Source organism: Panthera uncia, chromosome A2 (genome assembly GCF_023721935.1).
Source record: "Panthera uncia isolate 11264 chromosome A2, Puncia_PCG_1.0, whole genome shotgun sequence".
NCBI classification, from domain to species: Eukaryota; Metazoa; Chordata; class Mammalia; order Carnivora; family Felidae; genus Panthera; species Panthera uncia.
Genome location: NC_064816.1, coordinates 110,244,916 through 110,266,867, shown reverse-complemented (window position 1 = coordinate 110,266,867; position 21,952 = coordinate 110,244,916). Strand labels below are relative to the sequence as shown.

Sequence of the window (21,952 nt, the reverse complement as noted above, 5' to 3'; positions counted from 1 at the left end):
CTCCCCGCATCAGGCTCTGTGCTGTCAGCACGGAGCCCACTTCAGATCCATCTCTCTCTGCCCCTCCCCTACATGTGCACACATGCTTTCTCTCTCTCAAAAATAAACATTAAAAAAATACTGTTCAAAATCAATTGCTGCTGACCACACCCTCCTGACTGATACCAACCCACTGGCTGATAGAGATGGCCAGTGGCCCATTAGGAGCAACAGCATGAAGGCCAGGACAGGGAGGCACTTCTTAAGGCAGTGGTGGGGATGAAATGAGCTGATGGGTATAAACCCCTGCTTTCAAGCCTGGAGGACTCAGGTCTACACTATTCTTCTCCTCCTGGGAGAGATGGATACACTAAGAGGCTTGCTGGATAATTGGAAACACAAAGATATCAGGGACTTGATCTTAGTTCCAAATATGAGCGTCAAGTGACTAGTTGTTTAGCAATCAGGAGAGATTTCTAACTTGGATCCAGATCCATAATGATAAGATCTCTGATATCTCCTATGGCAAAAGTAGGCTCCCCACAGAGGCTGCAACTGACCAGAGCTCTACTGTATAACTCTATCTTGTTTGGGCTCGTGGCTACATAAGTTTGAATTCTGCTCTAGCATCTTCCCCAGACAGAAGCCCATCGACAGCTGTAGTCAGTATGGGACAGTTTTAGCTTATCTTTGATAAGTACCAGAGCCTCATAATACCAGCTGCATGACTGTTTTCTTTCATGAGCCATCAACAGAGCATGCTTAATCTCCACGGTGGCCTCTGCTGGCCACACAGGAAGCTGGCTCTCACTGGTTTCCCATGGAAATTAACACTATTAGAATTGGGGCCTTTAGACTGGAAATAAAGTTCTCATTCTCAACCTGAGGTGCACATGGCAATGTCCTGTCTATACCTCAGAATCTCTGGTGACAGGAACCAGGCATCAGTGTTTGCCACAGCCAAGGGTGACAACCATAAAGTAAAGTGTCTTTTCATGTCTAGCATGTAGGCCTGAAATTGGCTGATCCCTGGATATAACATATTTTTAAATGTATAAATAGATCTGTGGATATATATATATATATATATATATACACACACACACACACACACACACACACACACACACATATATGCTCTGAAGGGAAATAGACCTATATATGTAGACCTCCCCTTAATGTAATAGGCAATGAATTTAGCATCCCATAATTGTTCATGTTACCCTTTTGAGCTTTAACAATAAACCATATCATTCATTGGTGACCAGTAGGTTTATACGCTTACCTTTGGAGTTGACTCTTGACATACAGCAACAGGTATGGGTGCTTCCTGGTAGATCCAGGCAGGTTTTTAGCGGTGGAGCAGAACTCTGTTTTCTCAGTGCTCCTGGCTTGCCGTCACCACCACTGCAGCTCCACACTGACACTCATGGCATGGCCTGGGCCTCCAGAGCACCCAGCTGATTCTCACATCTAGGCTGCTTCTGAGTCTGCAGGACCTCCATCCTGAGGATGTGGAAACTAGCACCAAGGGTCCCAGCCCTAACTTGGCCCCATGGCTGGCTGTACAGTAAAACTGCATCTTAAACCCGAAGAATCCAGTTCCCCCATCTACCCCAAAACATACTGAGTTGTTATCCTTAGGGCTTGGGGACCAGGAGGTAGGATGAACAAACTCAAAAACATATCTTCCTTAAAAATATTTTGGAATTATACTGTTGTAGTGCTATCCTTGGGCTCAAGATACAGATTCCATGTTGTCTCACCCTCCTTTGCTGGGTTTTATTAAAAAGGTTGAACAGTAGAACGGACATTGGAAATTGTGATAGTTAACAAAAGTCTTGTGTGCCTCGTCACATTCCCTTGACTGTTTCTTTGGCTTCTCATTCATCCTAAGTTGCCTTCCGCCTCTAGATTGAGATAAAATGCAACAATTTGGAGCATGGACTGAGGTTTTCTGAGAGATCGACAGGGAGCTAGAAGAAACAACAGGTGATCAACTAGAAATAGGAGGTAAAGAAAGCCCCTGCCCTTGCCCCTCCAAAAGATTGTTCTGAGCTACAGTTTCTCCCTGAAGACTTTCCAGAAAAAATCCCAATGTGACCAGTGAACATGCCAGATTGATAACTTGCTGTGATCAAGCTGGGACAACCCAGCTACCTTGAACTTAGGTGAGTCCTCCTGGGGCCTTAAGAAGCTGGCCAAATGCCTGGAGAAAGGAACAATGGTGCAAATTCTCTCATCCTGGAAGTCCTGAGAATCCCTGAGCCTCAAAACATAAATTGTTCTAGTGTGTCTTGAACGTATTAAAGGTATTTCCACCTAGATGGTATCTTCCTGAGCTTCTGGCTTTTGGTGGTGGTTTGTTTTTGTTTTTACTAGGCAGCCTGTTTTTCCATTAGGCGGAAACCTCTCCTTTTAAAGTAATTATCTCTAATGATTCATATAATCAATATGCAAACATTTTGTATTCATCAAGATTGGCCTTTACCTTGTGAGCTGACTGAGAAGCCAGAAGCCAGTCTATTTCTCATACAATATCAAACACTTTAATGAGGTACAATACGTGCTTTTAGGCTAAACACAATTTAACTCCGCCTTGTGGAAAGATGGGAGATGTAGACAGCCCTATGAAATGTCACGGTCTGGCAGCATCTTCAGATGGCAGCAGATGGGTTTTCCTTTGTTGCCCACTAATAGTGTATTTATACACTCAGAGATGGGAGTTCTTTTCCTAAAAAAAAAACAAAAAACAAAAACAAAACAAAAAAAATGAGGCGACAGGATACTTGAGACCAGACCTTGCACCTCTTGATTTGGGTGAGATTCCTTTGCGTTGCTTTTCTTGCAAAAATTCTAGAAGAGTCTGCAGACATTTTAACAGGATGTGGCACCCCTGGGAACCCACTTTCCCAGAACCATACTTAGAAAACTTAAGTGTAGCAAAGGCTGGGAAGGGTCACGGTCCACCAACTGGGCCTTGTCACTCCGCAGGCCTCGAGCTGTGTGGGAGCGGGAGAAGACCAGCTGCATTCGGTAGGAAATCCCGATTTAGAAGTTTTAAAAAGGAAAGAGGGGAGAAAAATAGATTCTTGAGGATTCCTGACCTGATTTGAAGATGAAAGGAGGACCAGGGAAATAATTTAATAGTCAGAAATCTGGTAGCCTGGCCCTATTCTCACAGCCAAAATTGGCTCTTTAATTTTTTTTTAAGTTTTTATTTATTTATTTACTTATTTAGCCGAGTAAAGGGATTGTGTGAGAGAAATGAGGGTTTTACATTTTAGGGGGTAGTATTTTTATTTTTTAGGTAATTTTAGTTTCAGAAGAGTTGCAAAAATAGTGGAGTTGCTATGTATACTTTACTCATCCCGCCCTATGTTAACATCTTATGTAACCATAGAATGTTTATGTAAACTAAGAAATCAAACTTGGTATAATATATGAAACTACAGACTCTAGTAGGATTTCACCAGTTTTTCCATTACTATTCTTTTTCTATTCCAGGATCCCACATTGCTTTTAGTTGTTATGTCTCATTAGTCTCCCCCAACCCCCACCTATGATAGTTCCTCATTCTGTCCTTGTCTTTCATGACCTTGATGCTCTGAAAAGAGCACAGTTAATTTAGAGAATGTTCCTCAGTTCAGGTTTATCTGATGTTTCCTCATGATGAGATTAAGATTATGTAGTTTGAGGATGGATAGATCAGAAGGTTGAGCTTCTCAGTGCATTGTATCAGGAATACATAATTTTGGTGTGTGTTAACTGGTGATTTTAACCTTGGTCACTTGGCTGAGGTGGTATTTGTCAAGATTCTCCACCATAAACTTTCCTCTTGTCATTATTAAACATTTGAAGAGAGCTACTTTGAATCTATGCCAGTATCCTGCTTCTGGTTAAACTCTTGTCCCCCTGACCCCATGATCCTTCATTGGATCTTGCTTTCAGCATTGATTACTGTGATGGTCTAATGGTGATTTGCTACTTCCTTCATGCCTTCTGCATTTGTTGACTGGAATTCTGTGAAGAAGACGTGTCAATTCTCCATTTATTTATTTATTTATTTATTTATTTATTTATTTATTTTATAGCAGTATGGAATCACAGATACTTATGTCATTCTTTGGGTGCTAATCCAATCCCTTCATTTAGTTTGTGGTTCAAATGGTTCCAACTTTGGCCTTTGGGAGATTTTTTCTGGTGGCTCTTGTGCCCCTTTGATAGGCTCCTCTCTTTGAATTTGTTTTTTAGTTGTTCCTTACTTTCTGGCACCAACCACAAGAAACTCCCAAATTCATCTTACTTTATTTTTTGCCCCAATCCTAGAATCAACCAGCTCTCCAGGGATTCTTGGTTCCTTTTATTAAAGAATGGCGTTAGAAACCAAGATCTGGGCATTGGATGTGCTCATTTTTTCCTGGAGTGTTGTTGCTTCTAGCTTGTCTCAGTAGACAGAATTAGGTAATATATGTGTGTTATACTACCTCATGCATATACACACCTCTGTTGTTATTTGTATCTATTTATATCTCTGTGTGTGAGTGTATCTTAAAGATACAAGTGAATATTGAGACCTCTGATTCCAATCCAGTATCTGAGGGTTTATTCTAGCCTTCCTACTTTCCTCATTTGTAACTTATTTTTCCAATAGTGAGAGATTGGCTTTAACTATTTATATTTGCTTATTTTTTCCTCCCTAGTATACAGATAGTTTTAGAATTTCTAATCCTTGCCCCTGTGAGAAACAGATTTACCAACTAGAATCCAGTGTGTGTGTGTGTGTGTGTGTGTGTGTGTGTGTGCAATTATTTTTTACATTAGCTTCACAGTAGCCAAAAATACTTTTCCAAAGTATTTGGGTAGGCAATATTTTAGGTAGGGTCATATTATAGTGTATGTTAACTTTTAAGAAGCTGCCAAATGATTTTCCAAAGGGACTGTACCATTTTGCATTTCCACCTGCAGTATGACATTTCCAACTATTCTGTACCTTTATCAGTATTTGATATTGCAGATTTTTTAGGCAAACTACTAAGCCTATTTTTCTCAGTTTCCTCATCTGTGAAATGGAGATGATATTGGTACCTCCCTCATTCAGTTGTATGAGAGTTAAGTGAATCGATATGTATAAAGCACTCAGAATGGGGTTGTCAGATAAAATCCAGGACTTCCAGTTAAATTTGAATTTCAAATGAATATTTTTTTAGTATAACTCATTCCACATAATATTTGAGATATGCCAGAAGATGGTTTATCCAGAATTTGGATTTAGCCTGTAAAATAGTGTGCCCAGTTACATGTGAATTTCAGGTAAATAAGTGCTTTTTAGTATAAATATGTCCCAAATATTACATGGAACAAATTTATACCACAAAACTGATGTTTTGGGGGCCCTACTTAGAAGCTACTTAATTCTCAGGCCTCGGCATATGTACAAAAGGATTGGAGTTCTTCACCAAAGAAATTTTCAAATATCCATGAGGAAGATGTAGAAGAGACTCAAAGGTTCTTGGATGAGCTTGGACTACGAGTATCTCCTGGTAGGGAATTTGTTTTAAATAACATTTGCATTGAAGTTATATATGCAGACAAAAATGTGAACGAAGCACAAGTCCATGGCTGAATCCATTTCCACCCAGTCAGCAAACCCAAGGACTCAGCATCAGATCAAGAAACAGTTGGGGCACCTGGGTGGCGCAGTCGGTTAAGCGTCCGACTTCAGCCAGGTCACGATCTCGCGGTCCGTGAGTTCGAGCCCCGAGTCAGGCTCTGGGCTGATGGCTCGGAGCCTGGAGCCTGTTTCCGATTCTGTGTCTCCCTCTCTCTCTGCCCCTTCCCCGTTCATGCTCTGTCTCTCTCTGTCCCAAAAATAAATAAATAAAAATAAAAAATAAATAAAAAAAAAGAAACAGTATATTACTAGCCCACTATCCTGACTTGTAACGAAGTAGACTAATTTGGAGCTGGCTGGATTTTCAGCAGATTTAAGATCCTGATACTTACCCCCTCACAGATTACTAGGGAATTTCCTGAGAAATTTCCTGAGTGAATTCCTAGGGGCTTTCTACTTAAAAGTAGGCCATTATCCTTTTGAATTAAATTGGCAAATGGAGACAAGTCTGAGCCAAAGAGAGGGATCTTCTAAATAAGGGGTCTTCTGGAATGCTGGCAGGTGCTTAATTGATTGGAAGAACCTGTAATTATATTTCCTCTTAAGTCTTTTTCAAAGACCAGGTAATAACAGAAAATGCTTCCATAGCATTAACCATGTGTCAGATGTTTAAAGCCCTTTACATATATTAACTCAGAAAATCCCTACAACAGTCGACTGAGGGAGGTATTGCTATCATCCCCATTTTTCAGATGAGGAAATCACATCACAGAAAGATAAAGTAACCTGCTGAAGACCTCACAGCCAGCAAGGGACAGGACTGGGATCTGAACCCAAGCAATTTGGCTATGGATGCTATGCTTTTAACAACCACACTGTGCAGCCTTACAGATTTGGTGGGATTCCCGGCCAAAGCTCTGTCCTCTAAGTGTAGTTCTTAATCACTTTCCTTTCCTGGGGTCCATTTTATGTCATCTTTAATAGTTGGTTGAACAAGTGAGTTTTGTCTTTTCTTGAATTGCTACTTGGCCTCACCTTGGCATCTTGGTGGTTGCAGGTGTCTTGAGGTGCAAAGTGATGAGTGTAACAAATTGTCAGTAAACCCAAGAACAGCAGTCCACACAGTATCAGGAGATAAAGAGAGAGAGAGAGAGGTGCTGGGGTAATGATCTGAGCCCGAGGTCTCCAAACTTACTGGAGAGGGGACTGTAGCTAATGGAGCACTGATTTCTCATTGCAGGTGATAAATCTTCCTAATGGCATTTCAAACACATAGTTCTAAATTTAAATATTTTAATATTAATTTATTCTAATGCCACCTCAAGTGGATAATGAACAACACTATCAGCTGAATTAAAAAGAGAAAAGAAAAATCAAAGACAAAACCTTGCAAATTCTCCAAACCAGGGGAGAGTAAAAAACATTTCATCAAAACTCCTTTCTTAAAAAACCAACAACAACAATAAAAAAAAAACCCAAAAAACAACTCATTTCTTTTTTTGTTGGGTAGTAATGATACTCAAAACTATAGTAAGTATAAATGTTACATTTTTAACATTTTGAGGAAGGAAAGGCATACCTGGCTATTTCTCTGGGAATTTGAGTTTTGGCCATCTGAAGAGCATGGTACCTATTGCCAGCATTTTCTGTGCTACTGGTAATTTCTCTGTACTTTATGCAGATTATTTTACTTAATACTTTTTTCAAAATTTGTTTTTAACATTTGTTCATTTTTGAGAGACAGAGAGAGAGACAGAGCATCTCTCTGAGTGGAGGAGGGGTAGAAAGTGAGGGAGACAGAATCTGAAGCAGGCTCCAGGCTCTGAGCTGTCAGCACAGAGTTCAACACGGGGCTCGGACTCACAGACCTCGAGATCAAGACCTGAGCTGAAGTCAGATGCTTAACCCACTGAGCCACCCAGGCACCCCTCATTTAATCTTCTAACAATCACATGAATAGGTGCTCTTTTTATAAATGAGAAAACTGAGGTCTCAAGACTTAATGCACAACTTAACTAAATACAGGGACTAGGGTATGTCTGATTTCTGGAACCTGAGCTCTTAACCACGGTCTTCCATGATGGGAGCTTATTTGCATCATCAGGAAAATTAAGCAACCACAGATTTTTCCCCAAAGAGCAACAGTGAAAAGTGGAGCATTTGGTGTAACCCAGTGGTCTGGAATTGTGGAAACGTTAGGGTCCCAGAACAATGACCTGTGAGTGAGTTGGGGAAGGTCAGTCAAATGCTGGAGTAGAGCTCCAGAGAGCGAGGGCACTTAGTGGCTGGAAGGAATAAATGAGAGAGCACATTGAAGTCACAGCAGAAACTGAGCTAATCCTCTTTCAAGCTGCAACACAGCCAAATTCCCCCAGCTGATACCCAGAATGAGTGGTAAGTAATTCCTCAAGGCCTAGGGATGCCATAAGAAATTCAGCACAGCTACTTTATTCAGTGTTGTGAGCTACATAGCCAGGAGAAGGACCACATTTTTCAGTTCCCACTAGAATGTTTGACCTCTGATGTCAGCTATCAGCTCCAAATATACCTTTCATTATGCTCTGTGATAAACAATGAGATTACTTTAAGTATTTTTCCTTTAAAGTGAGCAATAAAATAAGAATTATATTTTTATTATATATGTGTGTATATATATACATATTTGCACACACACACAATAACATTTTTTTTAATAAGTGAGCTTAAAATGTTGTTTTTTAAAATTTTTTTTAACATTTATTTATTTTTGGGAGACAGAGAGAGCATGAATGGGGGAGGACCAGAGAGGGAGACACAGAATCCGAAGCAGGCTCCAGGCTCTGAGCCTTTAGCACAGAGCCCAACGCGGGGCTTGAACCCACAAACTGTGAGATCATGACCTGAGCTGAAGTCAGATGCTTAACCAACTGAGCCACCAAGGCTCCCCAAAATGTTAAGTTTTCAAAATAGAGAGCACTAGAGAGACCCCAGGGAACCCTACAGAGTTTCCTTCTATCTTGGTGTTTTTTCATAGTTAATAATTCTTTATATTTAACTCCCTCCTTTAACCCACTGTCTGAAATCTATCTTCTGATGAGACCAAAGCTGCCACATTTTCCATAGACCACCTACCTTCTCAAATCAAATTATGCTATTGTGGTGGGAAATCAGGGCACTAAGACTAAACTTTTTTTTTTTTTTTTTTTTTTTAGTCTTCCCACCCAGCCCAGAGCGCCCAATACAGGGCTCTAACTCCCAAGACCAAGACTTGAGCTGAGATCAAGAGTTGTATGCTTAACTGACTGTACCACCCAGGCACTCCACACTTTTTGTATTTTTTAAAAACTTTTTGTATTTTTAAAAATGTATTTATTTTTCATTGGATTGATACACATTACCTTTGTTTCAGGTGTACAATATAGTGATTCAACAACTCTGTATGTTATGCGTGCTATAGATGTGACTACCATCTGTCACTATATAATGCTTAAAAATTTATGTTTTTAAATTTATTTTGCTTTTTTAGTTTTGGCTTTGAGGGTGGCTTTAGGAGCAAAATTTCTCCAATCTCATCAATTCAGGTTGTATAATATGATTATTTCTCATCAAGGATATAAACAGGATGTTTCTAAAATATTAGAAGACAACACCCTAGCTTAAAACTTCTTTGCCTCCCCATCTCCTACTGGATAAAGGGGAAACTCCTTAGGAATACGTACAATGCTCTCTGTAATCTAGCCCTTGCTTTCCTTTCTGTTTTATTTCCTGCTGTTACACCTGTGCACTTCACAGTCTAGAAAAATTAAAGTCCTGTAGTCCCCACCCCCATGCTTCTTCTGCCTCCATGCCTTTGCCTATGGTGTAAACTTTGCATGTAATGCCCTTCCCTCCCTCTTGACCGCATCCCACCCAAGGGTGTGCTGGGAAATGTTTAACAACCATCTCTCCAAGAGGAAAAACTTGGTTTGTAGGATTTTCTGATTTCTGTGGTGTGAATACTCAAGCCATTGCTGATTTCACATTACCAGTATGGTCAATGTATGCAGAATTTGGGGAGAAATGCAGTAATTGGCTTTTGCAAGCCAATATAAGTGGCTTCGGCCCATCCTTGACTCCACCTATCAGCTCAGATAGCATCTCCTCCAAGAGATCTCCTCCTCCTTCCCTGATTAAAGCCTACTGCCTGCTTTCATGAAATCCTGTGCATCTCTCTATCATTGCACTTCAGTAAACTGACTTCCTGTTTCTACATCTGTTTCTTCCTCAGTCTTGGCACCATAAAGAAAGGATCACATTTTTTGCCTCTGTGTTTTTGGCACCCCTAGCACAATGCCTGGCATGTAGTTATCACATGATACATATTTATTGAATAAATAAGTATAGCTCCCCCTGCCAAAATGATCTCATTTTTTCTCCTTTAGACTATATTGTCTAGTATTCTTAGTAATAAGCCTTATCAAAATAAACTATTGGACCAGTTTATCTGGACTTGTTAGACAGGAGCTGTGAAGGTTAGGCTGTGTGAGAGTTGGGTCAGGATGGGAAATGGCTGGAGAATTGGTTTCTCCAACTGGTTCTTTGTGGCACAGAACCCCCAGATTTCGGTGTAGGGCAACACCAATAATTACACTGCCTTCTAACCTCATACACTTTCTTTTTCTAATACCATGTCATTATGGAGGCAGGCAGGGACCTTGCAGTTGACTTAGCACTTTCTTTCTAAACCACAGATTTGCAAGGCTTAAAACTTTCCCATTGGTTTGCTGGTTCTCTGTACTTGACCTAAGCCCTTCCAGCAACTGCCAGTTGTATTCACATGGAAAACACGAGTTACTAATGCAAGTTGGCATTAGAAAGATATTATGTGAGGAAAACTCAGATTCAAAAAAGCTAGTAGTTACTTTGCATCTTGTCAATATATATGATAGAATTGTAGGCTTTTAGGGTTGAGACTGACTTACCAGTGAGGCCATCTAGCCCAGAAACCAGTTCCCTAGTCTGCAGAAATATGCCCAGTGGGCACCGTCCACTCTCCTTACCTTGGCATCCAAGGCCCTCCACGCTCTTGTCTCAACCTTTTAATCGCTAAAATAACTTTATCACAGTGTGGCCACCCTCAGGGTACAAAAAGAATACAATTGGCTCATTGTAGCAATTGTAGCAAAATGGGATTCAATTGGCTAACTGTCTTATCACTTAGGGTCTGCACCTTTTCTGCTTCCTAATTCACCTTCTGTTTTCTACCCCAAGTTCAAAGTCATAACTCTTGTATTACTTTTCTCTCTGCAGTGAAAGAAAGTGAAGTCCTCATTACACAAGGCCTAAGTCTACCCCTCAGATATAGGTTAAAACTGCTCACCAGGCAGCACCCAGATGTCTAATAGGTGGATCATCTGGATGTTCCAAGGAGTGTATATGAATCAGCCTTTGCTTAACACAGAACTCAGGGTCCAACTTGGAGAGAAGCCCTCCAGCCTAACCTTTGCCAAGCATCAGTATCACCTGGGATGCTTAAAAAAAAATACAGCTCAGGGGCACCTGGGTGGCTCAGTCGGTTAAGCGTGCAACTCCTGACTTCAGCTCAGGTCATAATCTCACAGTTCATGAGTTCAAGCCCTGTGTTGGGCTCTGTGCTGACAGCCTGGAGCCTGCTTGGGATTCTCTGTGCCCCTCTCACTCTGTCTCTCCCCTGCTCGTGCTCTCTCTCTCTGTCTCTCTCTCAAAATAAATTAATTAAAACTTAAAAAAAAATACAATTCACTGCTCCACCCCCTTGCTGTGAGACCCAGGCACCGGTGACCGGGAAGTGTCACCTGCAGCTGGAGGTAGCAAGTTCTGCCAAGGGATTCTGGACTGGTTCCTTCCTTCTGCTCTCTTGTCTCTTCCAGCCAAGCCTCCTTCTGGCACTATATCATCAAGATCCTTTCTGATTCCTTCTTGGTCCATGTTAGACTGTTGTCCCCTCTCTTATTAGTCCTCATCTCTGGAGGATTATTCTGAGGCTTCCAATTTCCCATTTTTCATGCCTCAGGAAACCAGACCTTTCTTCCAGGTTCCCATCTCTCCCCTTCTTAGCTGTCATCAGCCCCAACATCAGTTAAAAGTACATATGGGTAAAAGCTCAGTTTGCCTCACAGCTGGAATAGATAATTGCTCTGATTAAGTCAAAACACTCAAGGAACATTCCTTGAATGCACAGGGCACACCAGTTCCTGTGCTAGCCCTCGGCTTCTACAGATGAATGTTTGGTTCCTGTTTTCAAGAAACTTAACATTGAGAAGGAAAGCAGATAGCCAGGCACCAGAGTGCTTAGAAATGGCATTGCTGATTTTTTTTAAAAGAATATCTCCATTGAGAATTGAGGAAGACAATCCAATCTGATCTTGTAGAAGCTTTCCATAAGACATTCAAACCATACTTAACTCTGCTTCAGAAACCTCTGACCTCAATCGAACTGGCAGAGGGCAAGGACAATTATTGTAAATGACTTAGGGTGATTTTAATTTTTTTAAGTTTATTTATTTATTTTAAGAGAGGAAGAGCAAGGGAGGGGCAGAGAGAGAGGAGGGAGAGAATCCCAGTCTCCGTGCTGTCAGTGTGGAGCCCAATAAGGGGCTCAATCCCATGAAACATGAGATCATGACCTAAGCTGAAATCAAGAGTTGGTCACTTAGCCGACCCACCCAGACGCCCCCTCTCTGGATATTTTTTAAAAAGTAATATAAGCAAACCACAGACTGGGAGAAGATATTTACAATATACATATCTGATATAGGAGTCATATCTCATGTATAAAAAACACTTCTACAATTCAATAGGAAAATGAAAATAAAAAATGAGCAACTGACTTGAATGGGCTTTTTAAAAAGGGGATTTCTAAATGTGCAGTAAGCATATGAAAAGGCGCTGCACGTCGTCACTCATCAAGGATATGTTGCGTAAAATCATGATGAAATACCACTTCTTGCTCACCATAATGTCTAAAATTAGACCGACAGTACAGTGCTGGCAAGTATATGAAGCAACTGGAACTCTTGCACGTTGCCCATGAGATCCTAAACTGGTGCAGCCCTGTGGAAAACTCCGGAGTAAAATCCACTACAGCTACATCTGCAGCAGCTCTGTGACCCATATACCCTCCTAGGTATATAACTTGTGTCACTTACGGATTGATTTATTGTCTCTCAGCAACAAGTTCACCCTTTTTGACTGCTCTGTGGAAATGGACCTGGGCCCTTTAAATAGCTCTTCCTTTGCCAGCTGGTACCGAAGCTTGATCAGTAAAGGCTGTTGGTGAGAGATCACTGGAGGAGGAGTTGTGCTCCCTGGGCCCAGCGGGCTGCTCCTCGGTCTCCCTGCACAGTGCTCCTCCGGCCGGCCAGCTCCTGCAGCACAAGCAGCTTCCCTGCAGGGCACATGCTCTCTCTGGAGTCCACCTCCTGAAGCACAGGTGGCTCCCCAGTTCTAAGCCCCTGCCATGCATAGCAGCCAGCAGTATCCAGTGGCCTGCGGCTTCCATGGGCAACCAGTTGAGTCAGTTTGTAGTAGAGTGCCTCAGGGATAACACTGCCCTGGCAATGGCTTTCCTTGGTGTCCCAGATTGGAAATAGGGATTTCCAGCAACTTCCAGAGGGTAGATTTCTGGAAGGTTGTACCAGTGCAAGAATACAATGACCTCTCTGCTGTTCACTGAGCCACAGCCATGCGGTCCAACAAGGTCTGTATCTCCGACCGTGCCGTAAGGGCAAGGGTTCTTCCTCGAGTACTTTATCTCAGCTCTGGGGTTGGTAACTTCTCCTCATATCTGCTTTTTCTGTAATCTTTATAGTCTTTACTTCTTTTTTTTTTTAACGTTTATTTATTTTTGAGACAGAGAGAGACAGAACATGAACGGGGGAGGGGCAGAGAGAGAGAGGGAGACACAGAATCCAAAGCAGGCTCCAGGCTCTGAGCCATCAGCCCCGAGCCCGATGCGGGGCTCAAACTCACGGACCTCGAGATCGTGACCTGAGCTGAAGTCTGACGCTTAACCGACTGAGCCACCCAGGAGCCCCTATAGTCTTTACTTCTTACTGGCCAATCTCTTGTTATTCCTGTTATAATTAAGATATTCTTCATATTAAGCCTTTTCAAAGTATGTGGCTTTGTTCTTCTGATCAGACTGACACAGGATCCAAGAAAAAATATATATCCACCAAAAGATATGTGCAAGAATGTTCACAGAAGTTTTATTCATAATAGCCCAAGACTGGAAACCACCTAAATGTCCATCAATGGCAGAGTGGATAAATGGCGGTGGGAGCTGTGGATGGATCTCACAGACCGTTTTGATGGAGGAAACAAGATGCCAAAGAGTATATACTGTAAAATCTCGTATATACAAAGTTCAAGAGGAGACAAAACCAGTCAATGGTGACAGAAGTCAGTATAGTAGTTACTTCTCAGGGCAGAGGTGGATATTGACTAGGAAAGGGCACAAGGATTTGGGGGGATATTTGAAATACCTATGTTGTGATCAAAAGGTAGTTACATAGCTGTATATTTATGTAAACATTATCAATTTGTGCACTATACTATATGTCTATTATACCTTAATTTTTAAAAGCTAATGAAACTAAAAAGGGAATGTAAATATAAGGTCATAAAAAAGGGCTGTCTAGACAAGGTCTCCCTTAGCTAATTCCCTTGGCCCCATCCATCTCAATGATGCTCAGCAACATGAACGTGAGGCTGATGACTGCAAATATTGTCCCAAAGCCTGCAGTGTTCAGTGGGCGAGGCTGAGGGACGGGATGGGACACCAAATGATTTCTGTTGTATATGCTACCAGTTAGTGGTAAAAATGGGAACACCTGAGCTTTCTGTTCCCAACCAGTACACTTCCTGCCCATCATGTGGCCTTTCAGGGGGTTTCTTTCTAAAGATGTTTGAGATGAGTAATGTGTTTTTCAGAATATGGCAGAGAGCTTCATACAAGGAAAGCCAACAGAATAATTTTGAAATAAAATTCTGTCACAGTTGGTTGGCACTGACACAACTTTTTTTTATGTAATGTCTCCTTGACTGCAGTGATAAAGACTGCAGAGGAGTTGGAGAAAGGGAGAACTTGGTGCCAATTCGGTGGCTGTATGAAATCATTTCACTTCAAAACACAGAGCAGAAATAGGAGAAATGAAAATAGATGATCGGCACCTCCCCGCCTTCCCACTCTACTTGGGCAAGAATCAAAGGAGGAAAAGCTCAGCAGTAAAAGCCGTCTCCAAGGACTGGTGTCAGGGTGAGCAACTCCCGCAAAGACCTATACATAATTCTCCCCTCCAGAATCCTGGCGATGCTTCCTGAGCCTGTGAGAAAACCGGCTGGCTTTGCATGCACACAGAGGCAAAGCCAAGATTTTGTGAGCCTGGGGTAAGATTCTCAGCCCTGGACATCACTGCAAGGGAGCTCCTGTGCATGCGATTGCTCCTGTGCATGCGATTATAAACTGCAAATGTGACTGGGACCAAAGGAGTTAGCTCAGGAGCTGGTGTAGAGTCTACCCATCTTTCGATTTGGGGAAAGGGGAGATGAAAAGTCATTTCTCCTTTCTCTGGATTCATGCAATCCGTTAACTGTAATTGTCTCTCCCTGCTTGCTCCAGTTGTTGATGTATTGCCTCTCGGTTCCAAGCGCACCCACCCTTTTTTGTCTTGCTTTGTCCTCCTGAAGCCGAACTCTGCGCCTTGCATTTCTCCTTAATGGCCGCCTGCCTGGTACACTCTACCAATAGAGGGCGCCGTGAAGCGGGAGGTAGAAGAAGGTGCGCTCCGTTCTGTTTCCCCAACAGTTGCTAGCAAATCCGGGTGCAGAGGATCCCAGCAGTTTTCCCTGCAGTGGTGGCAGCTCTCAGTGTCCTGGGGTGAGCACCTCCAACACCGTTTCTTTGCTGTTTCGGCAACCTCTCCCCCTTTTCAAGGTCTGCGTCTCCACCTTGCAGGATCCTCCTCTGAATTTCTAAGTTCTTTCCTCCTTTACTTTTCCTTCAGCCTCATGGATGGTAGCTGCCTTCTAAGTTTCTGCATCTACACCTTACAGTTAGTTCTCTTTTATCCCTTTTGGTAGTTAATCATCTTTTGCCTAGTTCACAGTTCTTTACACTCAGATTACTAATGAGGTTTGTCTCTTGACTGGTCACTGACAGATCCAACGCTTGACCCATCTGATTGTGCAGTGGCCGTCTGTGTATGTGTCGCAGTGTCTCTTGTGGGGCCTCTGTGCATTTGGCTCCTAGGGGGCATCCTTCCGGCTGGGGTATGTTAGATTGGATGTTTGTCAGGGAATTAATTTCCAGATCCTAGACTTCCACATGTACTCTTTCCTAATAAGATTGGCCTGAGAACCTGCCTGCAGGGAAGATCCCATGGGAAAGGTTCGTCTTTCTCAGCTCACCTTCTACTTTCAAAAAGGAAGCTGTACTTCTCATTTCTCCAGATGTTATGGTGCACTGTCTAAAGCTGTAATATATTGGTTGTTTTGACTAATTTTGTTCCTTAATTTTAGTAATAACTCAATCCAAAAGAAAATTTTCACATTTTAAGGACTTAAGATTACAGGAAATTAAAAGATGATGTTGATTTATATTGTTATGTAAGATATGTTAAGGTGGTTAATAAGAGATTTCCAAGCATGAACTACATTACAATCTGGTAAAATTGGGGAAGTGGAGTGGAATATGAATTCAAAGAAGAAAAGGAACACTAAATGTTCTAACTAAAAGATCATTCATGTGTTTTAAGTAAAAGATCATTCATGTGTTTTAAAATTTTGGATGATGATAAATCTAAAACTGCTAAGGTATCTGTAGTCCTCCAGGTACATATAAAATATACAGTAACACTTTTGTTTTAAATTGTCAATATTGACTGCATGCCAGAAGTACTTTTGCAACTGTTTAAATACCGGGAAAGAAACTTCAGATTTCATCTTTAAGAAGTTCAAGAGGATAAGTAATTTTCTCAATTGTTTTAGGAGATATGCGAATAAAGGAAGTCGCCTTGCTTAAAATAAAACATGAATGAGTGAAGACTGGTTGGGTGACTGGATGAATAAATGAATGAATAAGCGAATCAGCAACTACAAGCCAGAAATCCTCTTTCTAGGCCAAATATTTCCCTGCTGGGGAAATGTGCCTATGAAAAATGGCAACAATACATCATGCACTTGATATTGGGGCCCTGATCAGGAGCCAAGTCAGTCCAAGTGTCTCCTCTGTCTTTATTTGAGAATAACTTGTGGCTGAATGAATGGCTTATAATAGTGCATTTTCTTAAAGCCGTGTGTCTTGTCTTTATTTTGTCATCTGTAAAATGGATTTAGAAATTTCAATTCGGGGACAGCTGAACTGTTGATTTTACCTTTTGGGGAGACACCATGGAGTAGTAGAACAATGCTATCCTAGAGACAGAAGACCTGGGCTGATGTATTGGTTTTGCTAGTAACTGGTTGCATGATGCTTATATCTTCATATCTCTGCCCTTTGATCTCAGTCTATAAAAAGCGGATGGTTGGGGTGCGTGGGTGGCTCTTGGTTAAGTGTCTGACTCTTGATTTCCTCTCAGGTCATGATCTCACGGTTCATGGATTCGAGCCCCACGTCAAGCTCTGTGCTGACAATGTGGAGCTTGCTTGGGATTCTCTCTCTCCCTCTCTCTCTCTCTCTGCCCCTTGTGCATGTGCTCACTCACTCTCTCTCTCAAAATAAGTAAATAAACTTAAAAAACCAGTGGATGATGATAACTGTATGTGAGCCTTAGCTGGGATTGTGCATGTAAATGTGCTTTGCACATGGCAGCTGCTCAGAAAATGTTAGTCAAAGCTAGAGCTGAAGTACTAGATGGTATGAAATTTGGGTATATCCACCTTCCCCTGCCCTGAGGGCTTCCAGTTACTCTACCATAAACTAGTTAGCCATCTCAGGCTGCACAGTGTTCCAGGTCTTGGTCACATAAAGGACCTTCCATCCTAATGCAACTATGTGGAACATTTGATCGTTGCATGTGGACAACGCTTACTTCACTCCCACAACAAAATGTGGTCAGTGTAAGCTTCATGCTGCAAACAACACATGCTTCTGTCATTGCCTTGGGAGAGACCCATTTGCAACCACTTCATCTTTAGAATCTATGAAGAGGTCATTGTCAAGTACTTATTTAGGGTCGATAAAACCATTACGTATTATAGAAAATACAAAACATGGACAACATAGCTTCATGCCAGAGTGGTTACTGAATCTGCTCTCTTATAAGTGTTCAGTACTGGCTGATGTTCACACCAGCGGAATTACACACACACACACACACACACACACACACACACACACAAAGTGATTTCTTTACACCAGTTGATTGCAGATTTCTGTCATTACACTGGTCATAGTTGATGTGGCATCTTAGAAACAAGAGAGATCAACTGAGAAAGTAAGTGCTTGTGCCAAGAGCGTAGTAATAAAATTATAAGGTTTTGCCCATTACTGGCATATCTGTGAATGAAACAAAGTGACTCTGGCTGCAGCTGAATTAGGTTAAGCAGTATTAACAGTGCTTCCATGCTCCGGCCACCAGTCTTTAAAATCAGGATTGCTCGCCGAGCTCTTCGTGCAGTTATGCTAATAAGAGGGATGGTTTTAAAAGGAGGTTTTTGATGCTCTCTAGGGAGTATACCCTCAAGCCATATTTCTATAAAGATTAAAAATCTCATTCCAGACCTCAATTAAACTAAGGGAAATAACGATTGCAGAGAGGCACAGAGGAAAATCAAGTTCCTACAATGTGCTAGATGCTGGCTAAGTGCTTTCCCAAGTGACGTCTCATTACTCTTTGCATCATGAGCATGAGAAAGGTATTGTCCTTTCCATTTCACAGGTGAAAACACCGGCCGTCAGGGAGGTTAAATTTGGGACCACGCCTTGAGTCCTTGTCTGTCTGAAACGAGATCCACATTCTTCCCCTTTCACATCATTGATGCTAACGCTGGCTCAAAAAAAGTAGATGCTCAGAAAATGGGGACTGTGAAGGTGATATAAACATTTATATGCCAACAGACACAGAGCGGTGGTTCTCAATCTTGGCTGCATGCTGGAATCACCACTGTTCCAGGGTTCGTGCTCCTGGCTTGTAAGAAATCTGTTAGAGGGGTGCCTGGGTGGCTCAGTCTGTTAAGAGTCCAACTTCCGCTCAGGTCATGATCTCACTGTTTGTGAGTTCAAGCCCCAAGTTGGGCTCTATGCTGATAGCCTGGAAACTGCCTCAGATTCTGTGTCTCCCCCCGCTTTCTGTCTCCCCCATTTGTGCTCTTTGTCTCTCTCTGTCTCTCTCTCTCAAAAATAAATAAACAAAAAATTAAAAATAAAAAGTAAATCTGTTAGATCAGGGGTTCTCAATCTTCACAATCACCTGGGGATTTGTTTAAAACACATTACTGGGCCCTGTCTCCAGCGTTTCTGATTCTTTAAGTCTGGAGTTGGCCTGAGAATATGCGTTTCTAGCAAATGCTACTGTTGGGGGCTGGTTGCTACTGGTGGGGGCCCTCACTTTATGAACTACTGCCTTTGGGCATTGCTTCTCCAAGTCAGACTTCCTTATGGACCCGAATGCAGACGTGGGGGCCCAGGCCCAGCCATACAGGATTAGTCTCAGGTGATGGGCATGAGGGTCTGTATGTAGAACAAGGGTTCTAGGTGATTCTTCAGTTCACCGGAGTGTGAGAACTGTCATCCAATGAATTTTTTTTGTTCTTTTTATTTTATTTTTTTTAATTTACATCCAAGTTAGTTAGCATATGGTGCAACAATGTTTTCAGGGGTAGATTCCTTAATGCCCCTTACCCATTTAGCCCATCCCCTCTCCCACAACCCCTCCAGTAACCCTCTGTTTGTTCTCCATATTTGTCTCTTATGTTTTTCCCCCTCCCTGTTTTTATATTATTTTTGCTTCCCTTCCCTGTGTTCATCTGTTCTGTGTCTTAAAGTCCTCATATGAGTGAAGTCATATGATATTTGTCTTTCTCTAATTTCACTTAGCATAATACCCTCTAGTTCCATCCATGTAGTTGCAAATGGCAAGATTTCATTCTTTTTGATTGCCGAGTAATACTCCATTGTATATATTTACCACATCTTCTTTATCCATTCATCTATCGATGGACATTTGGGCTCTTTCCATCCTTTGGCTATTGTCGATAGTGCTGCTATAAACATTAGGGTGCATGTGTCCCTTTGAAACAGCATCCCTGTATCCCTTGGATAAAAACCTAGTAGTGCAATTGCTGGGTTATAGGTAGCTCTATTTTTAATTTTTTGAGGAACCTCCATACTGTCTTCCAGAGTGGCTACACCAGCTTGCATTCCCACCAGCAGTGCAAAAGAGATACTCTTTCTCCACATCCTCACCAACATCTGTTGTTGCCTGAGTTGTTAATGTTAGCCATTCTGACAGGTATAAGGTGGTATCTCATTGTGGTTTTGATTTGTATTTCCCTGATGATGAGTGATGTTGAGCATTATTTCATGTTTCTGTTAGCAATCTGGATGTCTTCTTTGGAGAAGTGTCTATTCATGTCTTTTGCCCATATCTTCATTGGATTAGTTTTTGAGTTTGAGTTTGATAAGTTCTTTGTAGATTTTAGATACTAACCCTTTATCTGATATGTCATTTGCAAATATCTTCTCCCATTCAGTCAGTTGCCTTTTACTTTGGCTGATTGTTTCCTTCACTGTGCAGAAGCTTTTTATTTTGATCATCCAATGAATTTTTAAATGCTTTCTGCTCTCTTCTGAACCTGGCTCTTAAGGTCTCATTTTGAATGACAATGGCACAAAATTCCATTTACAACTGACCATTAGCTATTGTTGTGACTTGCTTCTGGTTATTTAAAATGCCCATAAATAAAATTTAAAAGGGGGGGGGGAGGTATTCACTAATTTTTAAAATTGTTAACTCTCTACTTCATGGGGGGACGGAGGCCTGACTGATTACTGGTTGTTTCCAGCTTCCTCGCACAAATGAAATAAGGAGAAGAAAATCATCCTGTGAGGAGGCTCCTTTACTTTCTTCCTGTCCCCTCCTTCCTCATTTTACCCTCCACTATTCAGTTCCATCAACCCCAGTGGAAATGAAGCTCAGGCTCTTGAGTTTAAAGGGGGTTAGCCACTTGGAGTCTGGCGTTCAGCTGGGAGGCCAGGTTACCACCCGGCTTCCTCAGAGTGGGGAAAATGTACACGGAAAGTGCCACCCCAGGCGGAGGGCGGCGAGGAAGCCTGGCCCTGGGGGCGGATGTGCCCTGACGAGATGCAGGTGCTTCCCCGGCCCGCCCCTCAGCTGCAGGCTCCCAAGGGAGGCCAGCAGCCAAGAGGAGTATTTATAGCCACCTTTGCCGGCTGGTTCCTGCCTGGCTCTCACTCAACTGCCTGAGGATCCCAGCGCCACCGACTGACTAGAGCAGGGAAAGATTGGAAGGCTGGGGCGGTGATGGCCCAGCCGTCCTCCCTGAAGAGTTGCAGAAATCAGTCCCTCTTATCTGGAGTTACAAGTACAATGGAATTTAAAATGAGCGAAATGAAGGTCATGGGAAAAGATTTCCCATTGTTCTTCCAAGGCTCCAGAATAAGCTGTTCCCCCAGGAGAACTCCTCCACGAGGAGGGCATTACAGCCATCTGCAGAACTGGTGTGCAATCACTCTTGCTGATAACACATGCAGCAGGAGGGTCCGGGAAGCTCCTTAAGCCCCTGCTCCCAACCCGGCTCAGAGGCCCTCAAACTGCAACCAGCTTCCCTTTCCAGATTCTTAAGGCAAACCTGTCAGCAGAAACAAGGGCCGTTTTTTTTTCTTTCCCATTCTCTCTGCTACCTCACACTGAGTGGACAGCCCAGAGCTGGCTCAGGGGACAGAAAATGCACACTTTGTGGGGGAGTGTCCAATTGTCAGTTTAGGGGGAGGGACCATGGCGTCCCCACTCACCCTGAAGAGTGTTAGGGAGCCGTGAACCATCAGGTTTTACAGGGATACATTCTGTACAATGCACAGCTCATCAACGAAGTTTCTAGGTGAAATCAGTTAGCCCGTCTCCAGGGGAAAACCCACAAAACGGCAAGTGTTCCGGAAAGGGTTTCGTTTCCCAAGTGGCAGAGAGCCAGGATGAGCAAAACCTGTTGCTCAGGCCACAGGTGGAATCCGTGTCAGACGAACAATCCATCCTATTGTTCTGTCTGGGGCCCATGCTTCTCCCAGGGTTGCTGTGAGTGGACGAAGCAGAGACCCCTCAGTAGCTGAGTCTGGGGCTTATGGGCCATTTGCCCCACGAGTTTGAGCAGTGTGTCTACCATGGGACTGGCCCTGATGGGTGT

General features: G+C 42.5%; 1 long non-coding RNA gene across 1 annotated transcript in view; it reads left to right on the top strand.

Annotated features, from left to right (window-relative positions):
- The first annotated feature begins 15,191 nt into the window (after nucleotides 1-15,191).
- The window catches only part of LOC125930852 (uncharacterized), a 41,518-nt gene continuing 34,757 nt past the window's right edge, over nucleotides 15,192-21,952 (top strand). The window contains exon 1 of the long non-coding RNA XR_007460267.1: nucleotides 15,192-15,470. This is a non-coding gene — a long non-coding RNA (uncharacterized LOC125930852). The remainder of the gene's footprint in view (nucleotides 15,471-21,952) is intronic.